The sequence below is a fragment of the Physeter macrocephalus genome, chromosome 18 (genome assembly GCF_002837175.3).
Source record: "Physeter macrocephalus isolate SW-GA chromosome 18, ASM283717v5, whole genome shotgun sequence".
Lineage (NCBI taxonomy): Eukaryota > Metazoa > Chordata > Mammalia > Artiodactyla > Physeteridae > Physeter > Physeter macrocephalus.
In genome coordinates, this window is record NC_041231.1 from 5,579,625 (window position 1) to 5,589,161 (window position 9,537).

Genomic DNA, 9,537 nt, shown 5'->3' on the forward strand with positions numbered 1-9,537 from the left:
GTGGGAGAACATGGCGTCCAGGGGGAGCTCGCCCACGGAAGTGCCGCCGCCCACAGGGAGCGAAGGGTTGGCTGACAACCACGGCAGCGGCAGCGAGAGGCTGGAGGGGAGGCCCCGCGCTGTGCGGTCAGGCCCAGGGGCCCTACTGCAGCTCCGTTTCCCTGGGCAGCGGCTGCCACTCCTTAAGCCCTCCTGTCACGGTTGGACACGAGCACAAAGGCGCAAACGCTGAAACCTCGGTGAGCAGGAGCCCCCGAGGAAGAAGCCTGGCCCCCAACACCCCCTTGTGCAGCTCTTCCCTGGAGGCCTAGGGCCCCAAAGGCCAGGCCAGCAGGGCAGGGGCTGGGCTGGGCCCGAGAGGAATCAAGGGTGCTCCTCCCCCTGGGGGAGCTAGACGCGTTCTGTGCCCAGGACTTCAGGGCCCTTTGCCTTTGGCTTGTCCACTAAGGAGACAGGCTGCTCGCCCAGGGCCTCCCTCCAAGTGTGTCTGAAGGTTGTCTGGGTGCGCGCTCCACTGCAATGCACATGTGCCCATGGTGCAAGCATCTTGCCTGTGAATGCATGGCTCTGTGTGTGCAAACACCCCTACTACGTGTATTTCTTTGTGGAGAGCATGGTGTGGATGGTACAGACCACTGTCTGTGTCCCACCTGCAGTGCCTTCTCGTGCACAAAGGCCGTGCGTTCCCCTTAGCGTGTCGGTGCATTCTGGCGTGTGCGCGCGCGCTCGCCCCTGCGCACGTCCTGGGCTGAGGTGCGCGTGCCCCCGCCGCCCCGGAGGCCAGCGCCCCCCTGCACGTCGCCCCCCAGACGCGCTCAGCACCACCACCGCCCCCACCCCGCCCCCGGCACCCCTGTGCCCTCCCCCTGCGGGCGGCGCAGCATCCGGCAGGGCTCTGGGCGGAGCGCCGCGCCCGGGGGAGGTCGGGCGCATTCCTGCGCGCGCTCAGGCCGGAATCGGTACATTCCATTCATAACACTCCCTCGAGCGGGGGAGGGAGGACGGAGCGGAGAGTTAGTGATTAAACGGAGGAAGAACGAGGCTCCGCTTGGCTGGGCGCAGGACCAGCGCTGGAGGCGAGGAGCACGTGAGCTGCTTCCCGGGAGCCCGCCGGCTGCTCACACGTGGCCTCGTGGTTGTGCCCGGACACGGCACCACGGTGCACTGGGCCCAGGGGGCAGTGACGGTCAGAGGCGGCCAAGGGGCCTCCGGGCGGCCTAAGTACAGGTAGTCTTGCCCCCGCAGGCCCGCTCTAGGTTCTGTTGTCACTCCCATTCTACAGATGGGGAGACTGAGCCTCAGAGATGAAGGCGCTTGTGCCTGGTAACGTCATCGCAGCAGCAACAGCCTTTGCAAAGCCCTGGCCCACTGAGTGGGGCTTTTGGTTGCCTGACGCCCACACCTCCCTCAGCTGAGTGCCGCCCTCCTCCAAAGCCCCCTATGCCCCTGCCACTCCTCTTGGCCCTGGGCGTGCTGTCCCGTTTGCTTTGGGGAGGATCTCACCTCCCCAGCTGAGCTGTGCCTTCCCCAAGAACGGGGCCCGGATCCCACCTGTGCTCGGCCAGGAGTCAGTGGCAGCTCAGCTGGCGGGACACTCTGACGTGTGGGATGTCAGGGCCCCGCTGGACACAGTGGCAGAGAGAACAGGCGAGAAGCAACTGAATCCGACTCGGCTCCAGGTGGACAGGGAGGTGGCGGGGAGGAGAGGGGGCTGTGGCTGAGGGGACGGCCCGCATGGCTGGCACAGCGCTGAGCAGGGATGACGTGGGGTCGACAACTCAGTGCCCGGTCCTGCTGGCCCTGGCCGGGGCCAGGCCGCCGAGGGTGCAGGCTCTGCTGTGTGTCTGAGGCCAGCCGGGGGGAGCCGGGGGCTGGGGGAGCGGCTGGCACAGGAGCTACGTGAAGAAAGACTTCTGTGGGGGGCGCTGGATGGGCCTTAGCATCACGCTGCAGGCAGGTGGTGGGTGGCAGAGGACCGTCTTGAAAAGGCAGAGAAAAGTCATGTGTCCCTGTCCGCTGCAGGCTGCCATCCACCTGAGGCCCCGTGACCCCCGGATTAGCCAGAACGATGCCTCTTGGTTCTGTGATTGACGGGGGAGCTGCTGGAACAGGGGGGCCGACGGGTCCCGCTCAGCCAGCCAGCCATGGGCCACGCGCCGGGCGGGGGCCTCTCCTGGGCTGGAAGACCTGGGCAGATCACTGCGCCGTTGCAGCAGCTCACTGTGACCGAGCAGCCTTTGTCCGCTCAGCGTCGGTGGGCAGGGGTGGTCCCGGTGTCCCCGGGGCAGCGGCTGGAGTCACTGGACAAACGCGCTGGCCCCCTGGTCCCCACCTCACCCTCTCCTTCCTCCTCCCCGTCTCCTTATCACGATGGACTTGTCTGGACCCGTCCTCCCAGGGAGAAGCTGAGTCACCTCCACTGGTGCCCGCAGAGGCCTGCTGCTCTGCCGTTTACAGCGGGGGTTCTCGACGTTGGTCCAGAGAGCTCTGGGCCCCCAAGACCCTTTCAGGGGGTCTTGGGGTGAAACCATGCTCGTGGGAGTGCCGGGGGGTGTTTTCCTCTCTCACCTCTCCGGAGGGTACAGCAGCGTCTTCAGGGTGACGTGCTGTCCTGCAGGCGCAGCTCCGACAGCCAATGAGACCTGTGCTGTGTATCCTTGCGCTTCTCCATTCTAATTAAAATTAATTTATTTAAAAAGGGATCCCAGACCAAAATGTTTGAGAATCGCCAGTTTAAACTCCGTTCAAACCCAGGTTCTGTCCCTGACTGTCTACAAGGCCTGGAGCAAATACTTAACATAAGGGAGACACGGGAGGGAGGATATGTGGGAGCGTATGTGTGTGTATGGCTGATTTGCTTTGCTGTAGAGCGGAAGCTGGCACAACATTGTAGAGCAGTTGTGCTCCGATAAAGATGTTTAAAAAAAAAAAAAAGAATATACTCCAGGGGCTTCCCTGATGGCGCAGTGGTTGGGAGGCCGCCTGCCGATGCGGGGGACACGGGATCGGGCCCTGGTCCGGGAGGATCCCACATGCCGCGGAGCAACTAAGCCCGTGCGCCACAACTACTGAGCCTGCGTGCCTAGAGCCCATGCTCTGCAACAAGAGAAGCCACCGCAGTGAGAAGCCCGTGCACCACAACAAAGAGTAGCCCCCACTCGCTGCAACTAGAGAAAGCCTGCGCACAGCAACGAAGATCCAACACAGCCATAAATAAATAAATAAATAAAAGAATATACTCCAAAAACAAAAACAAAAACAAGTAAGAACCCGCAGCCCCTCTTCTTAAAGAGGGCAGAACGGCACCTCCCTCCTGGTGCCCACACGGGCATGCGTGAGGCTGGAAACAGAACACAGTGGGTGGTGCACCCAGCGGGTAAACCCATGGGGCTCTGCCTTGCAGACACCCCTCCGTGCTCTGGGGAAAGGCGGCCGGCTCCCTCCAAGGCCCTGGGCGCCCGTGGGGTTTGGAGGGGCTCTTAGCAGCTCTTCAGAGTCTGGCAAACAAGAATCAGCCGAGCCCCTGCCCCAGCGCATTCATCCCGCCTGGCACTTTCCCCAGGCGGGCGCTCCGCCAGCTCCCTGAGCACACATTTTCCTGCATGTCCGAGGTGTGAGAAAAGTAACACGTTTGTTGTTGATCTTGCTGGAAAAGGCCTGGTTTTAGAAAGCGGTGTGTTTTGAACTTGTTGCAGAGTACGTTCTGTAAATCCTGACCGAAATACCAACTGACGTAAAAGAAGCTCCTTCACGGAAAAAATATTTTGCTTGGAGATGGACCCGCGGATGCTGATGGAGGGTAAAGTGCCTCCTTCCCCACGCCAAGCCGGAGCCATGGTGGGGGGGGTGGTGCCTGGATTCAGCCTTTGCTGCCTGGGCTGCCACCTCCGAGGGAAGCCACGGGGGGAAAAGCTGTTCCAGCTGAAAAGAGAATTCAGTTTGGTGGCCAGTTACAAAATAAATATACAAAACCTGTGGCTTGCCCAAAGCCCTGAAATAACTGTAACAAAATATATTGGAAAAAAAGATCCCATTCACAATTCAATGAGAAATTAGGAATCCCAGGAATAAACTAAACAAGGAAACACAGGACAGGAGGCTCCAGCTCTCACCTGAGAAATAAAAATCATTGAGTCGATGGAGCGAAAGACGTGTCTCTGGATAGAAAGACATACTATTTTTTAAACGTCCATTTTCTAGCAGAAATATTTGAAAAGGAAAGCAAGAGGGTGGGGGATGGAATTAATCAGAGATGAAGGCTAAAATCCTTTAAACACTGAACTCCTGATACAAGAATGGAATGGAAAACAATGGAAAGTCTACATGTCAGCCTGAAGTTATATAAACATCTGATACGTGAAAAGATGACCTTTCAAATCAGTGGAAAAAGCAAGGGCCTTTTTCAATTAACAGTTTGGGCAGATCGCCAACCCGCTGAAATTAAATAAAATTAGATTCCCGTTCCGTGTTCTAGATGGATTAAAGATTCAAACGTAAAATGAAACCATGAAAACACTAGCAGCATACTTCAGTGAATATTTATGTAATCTTGGGGTGAGGGAGAACTTAAGAAACATGAAACCAAAGATTAAAACAATAAGGAAAAGGTAATGGGTTTGACCAGAAAACATTTCAAAACTTCATTGTGTCAATAAATACAAACAGATCGTCTCTTTAGAAATGGACTAGAGCTGCTTTGGCTGCAACCCTTCCAAGTTCTCATCAACACAGGAAAAAAACAAAACTCGCCACATTCATCCAGGCAGCACGTTTTCATCCATAGCTGTGAAAAAAGAGAAATAAAAACAGAAAAGCCCCTGCCGGAAGGGAGCTGATATCTACGATGAGAGACAAACAAGCGAGGTAAACAAATGAAAAGACTGCCCACTGAAAACTCAGACGGAAACCCAAATCCGCGACTCCGGAGAAGCTGCCAGTGAAAAGGCAGGGCGACGGCTGCCATCTTCCTGTGGTCCTGCAGGTGGTCATTTCAGAGGCACCTCCCTTCCTGACCCTTTTAAGCCTCTTCAGTATGTTTTTGTCTCCTCAAGCTACTTACTTTGCTTCCCCTCTTCCTTGAGAGGTTGAATGTTCACAGCGGGTCACACAAACAATTGCAGATGAACGCGTGATTTCGGAAGGTACTAGGAGGAAGTGTTCCTGACTGTAGGTGGTCCCTGGATGAGTGTTTTACATTTTAATCGTTTTCTATTTATTTTAAAGTCTATGAGGAAAGCACTGGTATTCCATGTATGGGAGACCTACGGCATGTCCTTTTAAATAAGTATGTTTAAGTAGGGAGTTGATTTGAAAACCAAGGTTAAGCGCATGATAACACACTTGGTTCAAGCACATGGCCGAAGTCACGACCTCGGCGAGGGAAGCGACTGCTCTCTGGGACGTGCTGCTGTGGGCAAGGGGCGGCCGGAGGGCTTGCTCCGCCGTTTCAGGACCTCCAGCGAGAAGCACTGAGGGGGTGAGGGGACCCCGAGAGGAGGTGAGCAGGACGGTGGGCCTTGAGCTGGGGCGGGAGACAAGGGTCCTTGTGGAAGGACTGAGAGCATCCGGGGGGTGGATAAGAATGAGGGCGTCTCGGCTGCGGGGAGACCCTTGGAGGAGGTCCCTTGCAAGGACCCTTGGCCCCTGGGGCCTTGAACACAGGCTCTGATGCCGGGCTCCCGGGCTCAAGGTGCCTCTGTTGGCCCAGGGCACAGGCCCGGCCGCCCGTCCACGCGGGGTCACACCCGCACGGGGGGCGGGGGGGACCCGCAGCCCGAGGCCCCAGATGGAGGTTCCCCCCACTCCCCGGAGCTGGCGCCGCGCCGAGTCAGCTCCCGCCCTGAGGGCGCAGGCACGTGGCTCCCCGGTCCCATGTCAGCTCTTTCTCTCTCCCGTTCCGGGTCCCCGGAGCTCACCTCCAGGACTCCCAGGCTCCCTGGCCCAGGGTCTGAGGCTCTGCGGCCCCAATACCCGCTCTCCTTCCCCCCTGCCCGGGGGGAGCGCGAACCACCCCCAAAGGCCCGCGGGGCCGTTGTCCGGCCGGACCCTGCTTCCCTGGGTGTGAAACCAGACGGGGCGGGCGCCTCGGTGCAACATTAACCCTGCAAGTGCTGGGTGTGCGGCGAGTGGTGAGCAAGAGAGGGTCAGGGTGAGTGCAAGGAAAGGAACCCGCTCACAGATACGGTGTCTTCAGACAGAGCAACAGCCCTGTCACCCAGTCTTCCGGCTCGCAGCAGCCTCTGCCTACTTTTCTCCTCCCTCCCTCCCTCCTTTTCTGTTTTTAAATAAACTCAGTTCAGCACTAGAGTTGACAGCAACACTTCAGTAACTCATGGCACAATCTCCCCTGTGCAGACACCACAGAGGCAATGCTTGTGAAACACAGAAAAGTTTCGACAGCGCTGGAATTAGAACTATTGCTCAAGGTCCGTGAGAAGCTCCCGCGCCACGTGTGCCGGCTGCGTGTGCCACAGCTGCTTCGCGCCCACCTCCAGCCTGCGTTCCGGGCGATGGGGGGCCGGCTGGCAAGGGACGCCCAGCGGGCTGCCCCGAGCTGTAGGGATACACCCCCTTCATGGAAGGACAGCCAGACCACGGGATCAGGAGACCCACCCCCGGGACAGCAGGGGCTCCTGGAAGCAAGGAAGTGCCAAGAAACGGTTGCCGGGTAGGGCAGCCCCTTCACTGTTCACCCCTGAGCATCAGCCTGGGGGCTTTGTGTTTCAGTAAATGAGGTAAGTGGGGCCTCTGCAAAGATCAGGGAAGACGGAGGACCAAAGAAATTAAGAAAGTTGGCAAAGAACCATACTCACAGAGGAAGAGCGTATCTGTAGAAATGACCGACTACAAAAACAAAATGTAAATTTCAGGCAGCATTTGCAAAGCTATCTCAGTAAGATTCTAGCAAACCCGGGAACCCGTGGAACAAGATATCAATGGTAATAAGACAACAAGCTGAGATTAAACGGGAGATGCTGAGGGAGGGGCAGGCAGGAGTGACACAGGACGTGGGTGGGCTTCTAACTCTTTATGCGGAAACGGTTCCAAACCTGCAGAAGAGCGTGCGGGCGCGAGGACAGCACAGAGACGCTCAGTCTCTTCACCCAGAGCGCTCTGTTGTTAACACCGGGCCACGCTTGCATCATCATCTCCTTTCTCCCTCGGAACTACGAGACTAGTGCAGTCCGTGAAAAGTGACAGATTTAATTCTGCGCTGCTCCTGGTAGAATAAAGCATCCTGCCCAGAGTACAAGGACCAGGGAGCAGAGGATGAAAGCGGAGAGACCTGGCATCCCGGGGCCAGATGGCTTTGAACGCGGATGATGCCTAGTTTTGGAAGCTGTGACGGCGCGTGCGCCCTGTGGCTGTAACGCTCTCCAGGGCTGGAGGAGAGCCCCCCAAAATCAAACGCGTCAACATCCCTCACGGCCCTCGGGAACATTCAGACCACAGGGTAAGTTCAGACCACAGTGGCTCCAGCCATTCCCATCGGTTTTGGCGACCACGTGAGTCCGGGTCAGTTCAGGGTTTTCTGGCAAATGGTTATGGGCAGCATGTCCACTTTCAGAGCCTTGTGGACACTGGAGGTGCGGGTGAGGCACTGTGGTGGGTCCCCGTACCCGGGCGGAGCAGACGTTCCAGAAGACCAAGGTCAATCGATACAGGATGCAGGAAACAGGACTCTCACGTGGGGATAAACACCTCAAGAAAGCGGGCCGGGAGGGCGAGAGACAGAGTGGGCTCCTCCGGCCCCGGCAACGGGGAGGTCCCGCTGAAGTGGGACCCCAGGGCGTCACACAGACAGCACGGGGCGGGTGGGTGTGGACCCTGGCGAGGTAGGGGGTTCTAAGAGGGGCGCGGGCTCCTCGGAGAGATGGCTTAAAAGGTTCAGTATCTGCTGGGTGGAGAATGGACGCTGGGTGGCAGAGGCGGATGTGGGGAGAGGAGGAGAAAGTGAGGGACGGAGGACGGATTTCGGAGGCAGAGCCGACAGGGAAGACGGAAGCAGAAGACTCAAACGGCTTCTCAGTTTGGGGCCGTTTTCTGAGATGGGTTTGGGGCGGCCAAGGTTCGGAGACGCGTCCCCGCCAGTGCCGCGGACAGATGGTGTCTCCCCAGGATGCAGATGCTGGACCCCCAGTGTGGTGGCGGACAGGTGGTGTCTCCCCAGGATGCAGATGCTGGACCCCCAGTGTGGTGGCGTCAGCTGTGCGCGTCATCAGGGATGGATGAGGTCATAGGGTGGGGCCCGCGATGGAAGCAGCGCCCTCACAAGAGGAGACCAGAGCCCGCGCTCCCCTCCGCGCCAGGACTCGGCGAGAAGGCGGCCACCGCGAGGTGGGGTCGAATCTGCCAGCACCTCGATCTTGGACTTGCAGCCTCAGGAGTGGGGAGGAATCAGGTCTGTTCAGTTAAGCCCAGCCCGTGGTGTCGTGCTGGTTACCCTGGAGGCGCGTCCTCAGCCCAGGCCGGGGCCTTGCGGAGCCCGCACCCCTGGCCCAGGCCTGGACTTTATGGGAGAGGCCCGCTCTTTGGTGCCGTCGGCCCTCGGTTCAGAGCCACGACCAGCTCAGGGCTCACCCAGGCCCTCCGTGCTGCCCCGAAGACGAAGCAGCAAGAGCGCCCTCAGGACCGCGGGCCGCGCTCACAGCCCTGCTCGTCCCTGCAATGCGAGGCCCCAGGAGAGACGAGAGCAAGCAGTGCCTGTTTCCAGCTGAGAGCTCGCGCACAAGCCCTTCGCTGTGAGATCGGGTGAGGGGCACAGAAGAGTTCCTGCCTCCCTTCCCCAGCTCCGCCTCCCCGTGCGGCCGTGTCCCGAGATCACGCGTGTCCACAGCTGGGGAAAGACCAGGGCTGCTGCTTTCAAGGTCCGTCGTGGGGCAGCTGAGCCGCACAGCTCGGGGGCTGACCCGCTTTGCTCTCGCTCCTCCTACGCGTATCAGCTGGACTCTGTGTGTAAGGAAGACGTTAACTCGCGTTTTAGCATCAAAAATTAAGCCACACTCTCTCGACGGAGCTGGGCCCGGAGGGAGAGCGAGGCTCCCAGGACAAAGGTTCCCCGAGCTTCTCCCTGCGCGCGGCCTGGCCCGAGTGCCCGTCGTCCCGGCTGCGACTGGTCTCCTCGTGCTCTGGCCTGTGCTTCCCGGGTCTCTGCCCGGAGCGAGACCTGCCACGTCCTTTGCAAGGAAACCTCTCTCTCAGAGCTGCACCTCTTACAGTCGGGGGCCTTGTGGGGGGGCCTCCCCTCCACACACACAGACACACATGTGCAGGCACGCAAGGCACACACACACACAAAGGTACACATACGTATTCGCACGCAGTGCACACGTGTGACAGACACACACTATAGATGTCAGGTCATTGTTTCAAAAAATCAAACAGTAGGGCTTCCCTGGAGGCGCAGCGGTTGGGAGTCCGCCTGCCGATGCAGGGGACACGGGTTCGCGCCCCGGTCCGGGAAGATCCCACGTGCCGCGGAGCGGCTGGGCCCGTGAGCCATGGCCGCTGCGCCTGCGCGTCCGGAGCCTGTGCTCC

The 9,537-nt window shown here is 59.0% G+C and overlaps 1 long non-coding RNA gene across 1 annotated transcript in view; it reads right to left on the reverse strand.

The window, feature by feature from the left end:
* Nucleotides 1-4,537: 4,537 nt before the first annotated feature.
* Nucleotides 4,538-9,537, reverse strand: part of LOC114484223 (uncharacterized) — a 10,390-nt gene continuing 5,390 nt past the window's right edge. Inside the window, exon 3 of the long non-coding RNA XR_003676852.2 lies at nucleotides 4,538-8,949. This is a non-coding gene — a long non-coding RNA (uncharacterized lncRNA). The remainder of the gene's footprint in view (nucleotides 8,950-9,537) is intronic.